Raw genomic sequence first — 9,564 nt, forward strand, 5'->3', positions numbered from 1 at the left:
TCACAAATCCTATGTCATATCACCATATCTGGCCAGGTCTGTGGTGAAAATTGTGACAGTCTTTCTTAAGCAGTCCCCACTGCAATACCTTCTACATTAATAAATTGTTGTGCAAAAGTCACAGGCTGACTCCTAAGCTTTGTGAGTTGGGTAGCTGCAAATGCTTGTCCATTGTAGGGAAGACTGATTCTACCTTTTCTGCACAACGTAAGCTTCCATAGACCAAGGTCTTCAATGCTTGGTATAGAGTAAAAGTTTCAGCATCGGGGATATTAGACAAGTGACACCTTAAACAGCCCCATTCAAATATTCGGACACGTGACAATGACCGGTCGTAAATGTTCTTCTGAGTGTGCCAGCGGTGGGGATATCATTGATGCATTTTCTCATACAGTGTAGGTTTAATACCATGTTTTCAATATATAATCTTCCATTTTTAAAGAATGTCTCTATGTTTTTCAGGGTCGTGGAAAAGGATGGCAAATTCATGGAAAAGGAAAGGGAAAGGGCAAGCCTCATCACCATCGTTATCGACCTACACCTCTGATCATAACCACTCCAACCGCAACGACTCAATTCACCACTGCTCCAACTCCAACTACTACTCTGGCCACAAGTACTCCAACCACAAGTACTTCAGCAACTGTTTTAACCACCACTACTCCAACCGCAACCACTCTGCCCACAAGTAATCTCGCCACCACCACTCCAACCCCTACTACTCCTGTTACAACTGGGCCAGAAAGCACTACTCTGACCACAACCACTCCCACCACAACTACTCAAACCATCACTACTCCCACTACCACCTCTGGTTCCAAAGTTGAAGGTTAAATGTGAATGCAGGTATGTGATGCAAGCACTTGTGAATCTGATACAAGTATTTGAGCTGTTGGTGTCTAAACATGTTCATTTCAATCTACTTATTCAAATCAAGGAAAGAGGTGTTATTGCTGATTAGGAAGTAATGCACTCTTGTTTCATTGCTGTTCATGTGTTTAACACTCATAAATAGAGAAAAATAGGCAGAAGAAAGGAAGGGTCTCTGATGCTGGCTAACGTGCATAATTTTTTTAAAGAGTATTTTTATTACAGTTTGCACTTTGTGAAACAATTACACAGCAGTATGACATCTTCATCATGCCTTCAGAGAGATTGGTACAGCATAAATTCAACCATAGGGTTCCATATCAGTTATATATCAGTTAGTGACAAACTAATAGTCACAGTTCTATTATATTCCACCCTACTCTCCCCTGCCATCAAGCAATGAAGGTCAGCACACATTTCTGCAGTATGTGAGCAAAAGGACGGGAATACAGAAAAAAAAGCAGAAAACCAACAGTGCAAACAATGGATTCTAGGTGGCCTAGCATACAGTACTTCTAAAAGGTGGAAGTTCAGGAATCAGGAGCCAGGGGAGCCCATCCATATCCGCCTGTAGACATGCAAACCAAAGCTCATTCACATCAACTGTACCAGGCAGCTGGACAGCCAGGTCGTATCTCATCCAACGCGGTACAAAAGGGGGTGGTGATGGACGGAGCATGTATGACATTGTTCTGCATTCTGTCCATCAATTGTTATTTTTGCATTTGTCACCCCGAGTGAGATGGGTATGCTCAGACGTGAGTTCCATGCTCTCCACACCACTGGAGAGCATGGAACTCATGGAAATCTAGAACACTGGAGCAGAAACCGGTCCTTGGATGCTTGATTCCGGTCCAGGAAAGACATTGCTTGGCAGTTCGGGCTGGACTGTTCCCATGAGGCACATGGTCAAGGCTGATTTGCATATGGCCATGTCTGACCTGGGGTGGTGTGGTGTGCAAAAAAACGATGGATTTAGGCCCAGATCTCTGTACTGGGGTGAATGTATGACATTGTTCTGCATTCTGTCCATCAATTGTTATTTTTGCGTACCTCATCCAACTACAAGCAGTCGACCCCAGGGGCACTCACCTCCTAAAGCCTCTGCCAAAACACAACCTCTGCTCCTAGTCAGTCATCACCTCATCACTACCCAACCTTAAGCTAACGGAGGGGGTGTAGCTCTGACTCCTGGGAGTCTCAAATGCATCCAGCACTTCTTCCCAAAGAGGCTCTATCGGCCTTCTCTATCTCTCAATCCTCTTCCCTGTGGAGTGCCTGTTCTCCTACTCTGGCCCATTCTTTAACAGCTGCCTCGCTCCGGGACACCACTATACCAGCAGCCTATTTCCACGACATGGCAATCTGAGACTTAGCCAGTATAAGCACTAAATCTAGAAAACAATTCCCTTCTTACTTGGATTTTGGTTGTGCAGAGGATCCCAATAAGAACACTTCCACGTTGCACGGCGTGGTGTATCAAAGTGTCTCCTTCAATCTCTGCACCACGGAGCCATACATCTCCTGAGTGTAAGCGCAAGACTAAGTCATGTGACAAATGTCCACCTCTGCCAGCACACAATGGAAGCAGCATCTAGCTTCCTCCCCACCAAATATCAAAGAACGTTTTTTTAGTGTGAGGTAGGTCTGATATGTAATTGTTAATGTTAATGTTAGGCACACTTTTAGAGCGCACGGCTACCCCAGAGGGTGTCCCGGCGCTTTAGCAAAGATGCCCCTAAAAACAGAAAAACCAAAAGGTAAACAAACTGCAGAAACGCGGGTTACTCGGTGAAGAACAGAGTCTTCAGCTCCTTCCTGAAGGCCAAGAGATTATTTGCTTTCCGGAGGGAAAGAGGGAGTGCATTCCACAGGCAAGCTGTTACGTGTTGGAAAGAGCGACCTCCCATCCGCACACGTTTGACCACAGGCACCTCCATTTTGGCCAGGTCCGCCGACCGCAGAGACCTCCGTGGCACATAGAAAGCAGTGCGCTTCCTAAGGTAGAAAGGGCCGGTCGCATGGAGAGCTTTAAACGCCAATGTGAGGAGTTTAAATTTAATTCTCTCCGCGATTGGTAGCCAGTGAAGCCTGGCTAGGAGCACTGAGGCTCTTGCTCTCCTCGGCAGGCCATAGATGGCTCTGGCCGCCGAATTCTGTATGACCTGCAACCTAGATATCAAATATTTAGGTAGGCCCGCGAAGAGCGCATTTGCATAGTCCAGGCGTGAACCCACCAACGCCTGAACTATATTCCTGCGGTACTGCAAAGAGAGCAGGGGCAGAAATTTTCTAAGCATCTTGAGGATGCTAAAGCATTTCCCTGCAAGTCCCAGGATGTGGGGACGAAAAGACAGATCAACGTCGAACACCACTCCGAGATTTTTTACCTGAGCTGAAGGAGCCTCAGGGGGGAACATGTCCTGGGGCCACCACGACTTCCAGTCCGAGTCTGGGGCACAGCCAAAGAAGAGCAGCTCAGACTTGTCTGAGTTGCACTTCAGGCTGTGCCGCTGGAACCACGCAAAGACTGCGCTCAAACAGTCCTTAATTCTGCCGCCGTTGAAGACCTCACCCTTCCTGCAAGTGAACAAAAGCTGGGTGTCATCAGCGTATGAGATGACCCGGGCCCCGAACGCCTCCGCTACCTCCGCTAGAGGGGCCATGTAAATGTTGAAAATGGTGGGGCTCAAGATAGATCCTTGAGGCACCCCCACCTCCAGCGCAGGCATTTCCGCCGAGAACGGCGGAGCCCAGATCACCTGTCGGCGGTCGGCAAGAAAGGATTGAAACCAGTCCAACACCGTCCCTCGCAGACCAATCTCCCTAAGTCTTGAGAGAAGGCCTGCGTGTGGGACGGTGTCGAACGCCGCCGAAAGGTCCAATGTAATTAAATTGGATGACTTTAAAATGAGTATTCCATTAGACTCTCTGGGGGTAAGCTAGTATATTTTCCCATTACCTGTCCAAAATGTCCCTCCCTAATACCGAGGCCAACTAATGACTTACATACCATCCCATTGAGGGTGCTATAAAGCCATTTCACGAGGTGTCTACCCATTCCCAGGGATAGTAATGAGTGTAAGACAGTATGCAACGTGGGCTTGTCCACCCCAGTATTTTAAAGTGCAGTAATGGTCAGAGCTAACTTCTCATATGTAAGGAACTGTCTGGGGGATAAGCCATTGGCCTCAATACAGGCATCCAAGGGTAGCAGCGTGGTGGGCTCGTAACAGTCACTCGCCATCACCAGCCCCATTTATGTCCAAGCCATCAGCTGTCCCGCAGAGAAAAATGTGGAGAGTCCCCTTGTGGAAGCCCTACCAGTGGGAGGGGAGGTGAGTACAATAGACACCCCAGCATCTGCCAGACACATAGCCTCCACAGCAGAGCGCCATGGTCAGCATGAAGCCATTACCCACCCCAGACTCCCGCCACAAGAGCCAAGCCAAGAGATCTCCTTGATTAAGCACAGACTCAAGATGTCTCAGCTTGGCAAGTTTCACATCGTCCGGCCACTGTGTGATCCACTGCAGCTAGAAAATGTAACTTAAAGTCCAGCACTGCCAGGCCACCCTCAAGCATGGGCCGCCAGAGTGTGTCCAAGGACACCCCGTATCGCCCCATCCCATATAAACTATCGAAGCAAGGAGTCCAATTGTCGAAACTATGTGAGGGGATACCAGATGGGAAGGTTGGGGAAATATAATCATCTTGGATAATGCAATACTTGCCATAATAGGACGCCTCAGCGATCAACAAAAGGCCACAACTGCATGCAAGGAGGGTAACACCACTCCCAAATTGCCTTCTGCAAATCCTCCGGTTTATGATAAATTTGAATCCCCAGATAACAGAAAGTAGAGAGGGCCTAGTCAATTCCAGACACCAGAGTCCCAGGCCAGGCTGAACCCACCAGCAAGGGGAGAACATATGGCTTGGCTAGATTCACCTTAAGTCTGAATGCCTCCTCAAACTCATGCAGCAACTGCCCCTTGAAGGTAACAGCCATATCCATGTTGGACACCTTCAAAAACAAATCGTCAGCAAATAGCGATATCAAGTGTTCAACACCAGTCATTTGAACAACCTAACCCTATCCCTGTGTTCTACAGAACTATGACAGTGGCTCGATAGCAAGAGCAAACAAGAGCAGGAATTGTGGGCACTCATGTCTGGTACCCTATTATATGCTATAGGATTCATACAGTCTGGGCAGTGGGGTTATTATATAACAGAAACGCCTATGCCACCCACGCTTCCTCTAGCTGCGTCTTGCCCGTGATTGCTTCTAGGTAGGCCCAGCTTCCAGTATCAAATGCCTTTTCCAGGTCAACAGCCACTAGACCATGCCAATGCTTGCCTTCCAGATTCAGCACGGGCAGTACCGAATACAAACGGTGTTGGTTAAGGTAAGGTATTATGCAGTGGAATAAGCCCAAATAAGTCGGGGTGAACCAACATATACAGCATGGACAGCTGCCAAAATCCTGTGTTAAGTTCCTCCTGCATGGTGGTCTTAGGGAGGGTGATAACCAGCGCATCCCTGGAGGTAGCCAGGAGTTCAAAGTTCTCCAGTGCTTTAACATACACATCAGCTAACAGTGGGACCAGTAATCTGGCAAATTTAGGGCTACAAATGCTTCTCCTATCAGTGTGGAATGGCAAACCGATTAAAGTCTACTCCCAGCAGGCAGGAGATATTTTAATGCTCCCGCCTGCTGCGAGCAGAGTTGGTGTTTGATCCCGCTTTTGCGTGAGTTTCCAAAAAGCTCTCGTCAAGCGAGAGCAAACACAGGTAAACCTCTATGTCCCAGGAGTGGGCTGCCCGGTACACAGCAGGTGTGCCGGTCTCAGGGATTTCGTCCCCAGCACCAATTAATAGCTCAGGAAGGAGGGCCATGCTGCCTCCTTCCCTTAAAGTGATCTACCCTAGGGGAGGGCTCCCTGGGGCCTTTAATGGCTTAGGAAGGAGGCCCCCCTCCGCATATAAAGAAATTTCAGCCTCAGGGGTGGGTTCCCCGGAGTATAAACATAGTGGATACGGCCTGGCTGCCATTTTCTTTCCGATCCTATGGGAGTCCAGTGAGATCGTGACATTTTTGGCTGATTACTTTTTTCATTTTTGGCCAGGGGAGGGGTGGTCTCAGGGTCCTCCCCATGGGGTCTAGTTTGTCAGAAGCAGGATGGCCCAAAGGAAATGAAGCTCCCTGGGCCAAATCAGAACGCTCCATTTTGAAATTGGGCTTCAACTGCCTAGGTATGCAATTTTCTTTTTTTTACCCTTAATTTCTCTAAAACTACTGAACAGATTTACACCAAATCAGAAAAGGCACACGTTTTTGCTGTAGCCCATCTTAAATAAGTCTATGAAAAATGCATGGGGATTTTGTGTTTTGGGATACCCCTTTTATTCTCTGCCCCACTTGACGGATCATCCCAAAACTTTCCATGAACAAATTTGTCAAAAAGCAGTACCTTTCTGGACAGTTTAATAAGAAAAGTAAAACACAAGACTCATGAACGAGGGAGAGGCTAGCACAGCACCATTTAGTGGTGCACAGACTGGGGAATAGCTAGTGGAGGAGAACTGCATGCTGAAAGGGAAAATAATCTCAGAATTGGTTGCAGTGTAAAATCAAAGCCACTCTGAACAAAGGGATATATATTTGTAGAGGAGAAGAAAAAACTCAGGAAGCATTCTGAAAGACTATCATTCAATGCGGACTGGATGTAATCCTTTCTTAAAGCTCTAATAACGTTGTCTTACAGATGGTCTCCGGAGCAACTTCTCTATCTGTACACACAATATAGTATGCAGCAGCTGGCCAATTACAGATGTCTTCGTCAATGAGCATAGTAACCAATTTTTGAACTCCATACACTGTCTCCCTTTTAATGCAAGATTACATTTCAAAACAACCTGACCGACAAGACAAGCTATCACTTGGTAATATTAGCCACGCCAGCAAACTGAGGGCCTTATTTATGAGGCCTTGCATCACTTTTACGCCGCCGGTGCCTCACTTTTTGTGACGCACCAGCGGCGTACAAAAATGTGCCTTGTTGCACCATATTTACAAAGTGACGCATCTAGGTAGATGCTTCACTTTGTAAACCCCGCACCACATTATACCTACGCCAGGTATAATGTATGCAGGGGGAGCGTTCTGACGCAAGAAAGGGTCATAGAAGTGACGCAGTGAAATCTATAAGATTTCACTGCACCACTTCTAGAATGCAAATGCGTCAATAACTTACGCCTGCCATGATCTGTAAATCCTTGCAACATGAAGCATCATACTGTAAATATGACGCATCATTGGTGTCGCAAGGAGGGGGCAATGAAAAGTGACGCATTGCTGTTTTCTCGCAGCGATGCATCACTTTTCATAAATGAGGCCCTGAAAGATTTAGAACAACTGAATACTAAACACTCTTTGAATTCTCTTCAACTTAGTCTGCTTCAGGAAAAATTTCCAGATAAAGTTGTCAGGGAGTAATCCTCTGCATCATATAAAACCGCCATTGCCTTTTCTATAAGGTATTCTTCTCTGACATATTGCTACAACAATATACATTCCTGACACACTTAAAAATGTGCCTCACACCAAAAACTGAAAATGTGTTTGTCCAGGCTGAAAGTCAAAGATAAAGAACTGCAAAAGACAATAGGCCTCTTGTCAGGGAGTTTCTAGTGCAAGGTGACCATTATCAGGCCCTGTCACTGGAAGGTACAAAGGTTGGAATGAGATGAAGTTGCCACATTGAGTGGATAATTGAGTGGTGTCACAGCTGGGTGGACCACTGTCTACCTTTCTGAGCCCTAGGCAAATGAAAGGACAATGAAATCAATTCCCCTTTGTAAACAATGTTTACCTGTTCTCGACAGACATTTGTATATTGCATTGATCCCTTTCAAAACCAGTGAAACAACCACTCTGAATTTGTATTCACAAAAACCGTTTGCACAACTGCAGTTCAGTACTCTAAATTCTCAGGTTTTGAAACGTCAGTGCAGTATGAAAGCAATCAGTAGCAGCACTTCTGATTTGGGTAATTAAAGTGTGTAAGGTGTGAAAGATTTTTTTTACTTTTTCCTCGAGATTGGGGGGGTAGTGGTCTTATGAAAAAAATATAATAATTTTCTCATTGAGTTGTCTACACACACTGTTTGCATGGAATCCTTTCAGTTAATAGTTTTAGCAGATGGCCACAGGTCATCTTGTTGACCATCACCTAAAACACTCTGGTGACCCACCATGCTGTTTTGATTGTGTGATTGCACCAGAAAATGTTAAAACATCATTTCAAAGAACAAAAAACACCACAACTCCACACATTGCTTATTTCTACTTATTACTATGTGTCTTTACAGGAAGAGAAATGTACCTTGTCTGATGTTTGAAGAAACCTTTCCTTTTGACATCCAAAATCCGGAAAATATCTCCATCAGAATAAGCTGAGGTCATCCCTGTGAAGGAATGTAGGATGCTACATGTCATTACTATTGTTAGAACCATCTTTCCCTTGAATAAATTCATTCTGATGAACTATATCGTGATCACTGGTGTGTTATTAAATAATGACCTTTGAGGATATGATTCTCATCTCAAACAACATTCTTAGCTACTCCGCAATGTTAATTTGAAATTTGTGAACACATTTATTGAATAATACAAGAAATGGGACAAAAGTAAATAGTGAGATTTAAATACATGCATAATGTTTTTATAATAAAAATAGAAACATTTTCTACATATGCAGTTAACTTGTGTATAAATGAATACATGTAATAATTCAATGGATTGCATTAAACAACACTAATGATCATGTTTTCCTAGCACTTAGGGGCTCGTGTATAGGGATTTAGCTTCCATAATGTATGTATGTATGTATCGCCTATTTGTACCGCGCTTACTGTCACCCAAAGGGTATCCATAAACGCTCTGACTCATAAATCAGAGGGGTTGTGATTGCTAAATACCTTTTTGAAATCTACTAAGATCATTTAAAGTTCTAGAAAAGTTTTTCTGAATTGTTAAACGAGATTAGGAAACCATTCCAAATTGGTATTTGGACGAGGCATGTTAAAGGTGCCCTTTCCATATATCGATTCCTCGTGTTATGAAATAGTGTTTTTCAACAGAAATCCGGTTTCAAAAATGTAATATTTTACACCATCTCAAAGGAGGTGCTAACCCATTTACAAACAGGAAGGGATCCACTCTGAGAATATTAACAAAAACATTTTTTAGGAGTGGGATGTGGTCCATGATAGAAATGCCTACTCTTATATAAAATATTTGTTAAGGCATTTGGACTGCATTAAAAAAATAGTTTTATTTAAAAGCAATCACAGACATCATGGTCTGCTGACCCTAGTGGGCCGCCATCCCTGTGATTGTAACAAACTGCAGTGAGTCACAATTTGCGACCTAGCTCATTACCAAGTTACTCCCATATGTAAAAATTTAGGCCATAAAATGAACTTTTGTGCATGCAAATGCCCTGCACAAGTACATTGGCAAGTTTGAACATTTGATTTTTAGTTATCTCAAAATATCTTTTACTAAGGAACAAACACCCATCAATTTAGCAATGCTCTTTCCCACCCTGAAACAGATTTCTCCTGCCCGTGGAAATAAATCTCCTTATTTTTTGGTGAGAAGCTACGTACAAAAGGTTTGTAAA

General features: G+C 44.6%; 2 long non-coding RNA genes across 4 annotated transcripts in view; one reads left to right on the forward strand and one right to left on the reverse strand.

Moving 5' to 3' along the window:
* LOC144819704 (uncharacterized) overlaps positions 1 to 8,362 on the reverse strand; it is a 302,746-nt gene extending 294,384 nt beyond the window's left edge. The window contains exon 1 of the long non-coding RNA XR_013607521.1: positions 8,263 to 8,362. This is a non-coding gene — a long non-coding RNA (uncharacterized LOC144819704). The remainder of the gene's footprint in view (positions 1 to 8,262) is intronic.
* Positions 1 to 8,399, forward strand: part of LOC144819705 (uncharacterized) — a 37,274-nt gene extending 28,875 nt beyond the window's left edge. For 2 of the 3 annotated variants that reach the window (XR_013607522.1, XR_013607523.1), the window contains exons 4-5: positions 463 to 846; positions 8,249 to 8,398. This is a non-coding gene — a long non-coding RNA (uncharacterized LOC144819705). Of the gene's footprint in view, positions 1 to 462; positions 847 to 8,248 lie in introns of all 3 variants that reach the window. The other variant, XR_013607524.1, reaches the window with a different exon arrangement.
* The last annotated feature ends 1,165 nt before the right edge of the window (positions 8,400 to 9,564 follow it).

This window comes from Lissotriton helveticus, chromosome 2_1 (genome assembly GCF_964261635.1).
Source record: "Lissotriton helveticus chromosome 2_1, aLisHel1.1, whole genome shotgun sequence".
NCBI classification, from domain to species: Eukaryota; Metazoa; Chordata; class Amphibia; order Caudata; family Salamandridae; genus Lissotriton; species Lissotriton helveticus.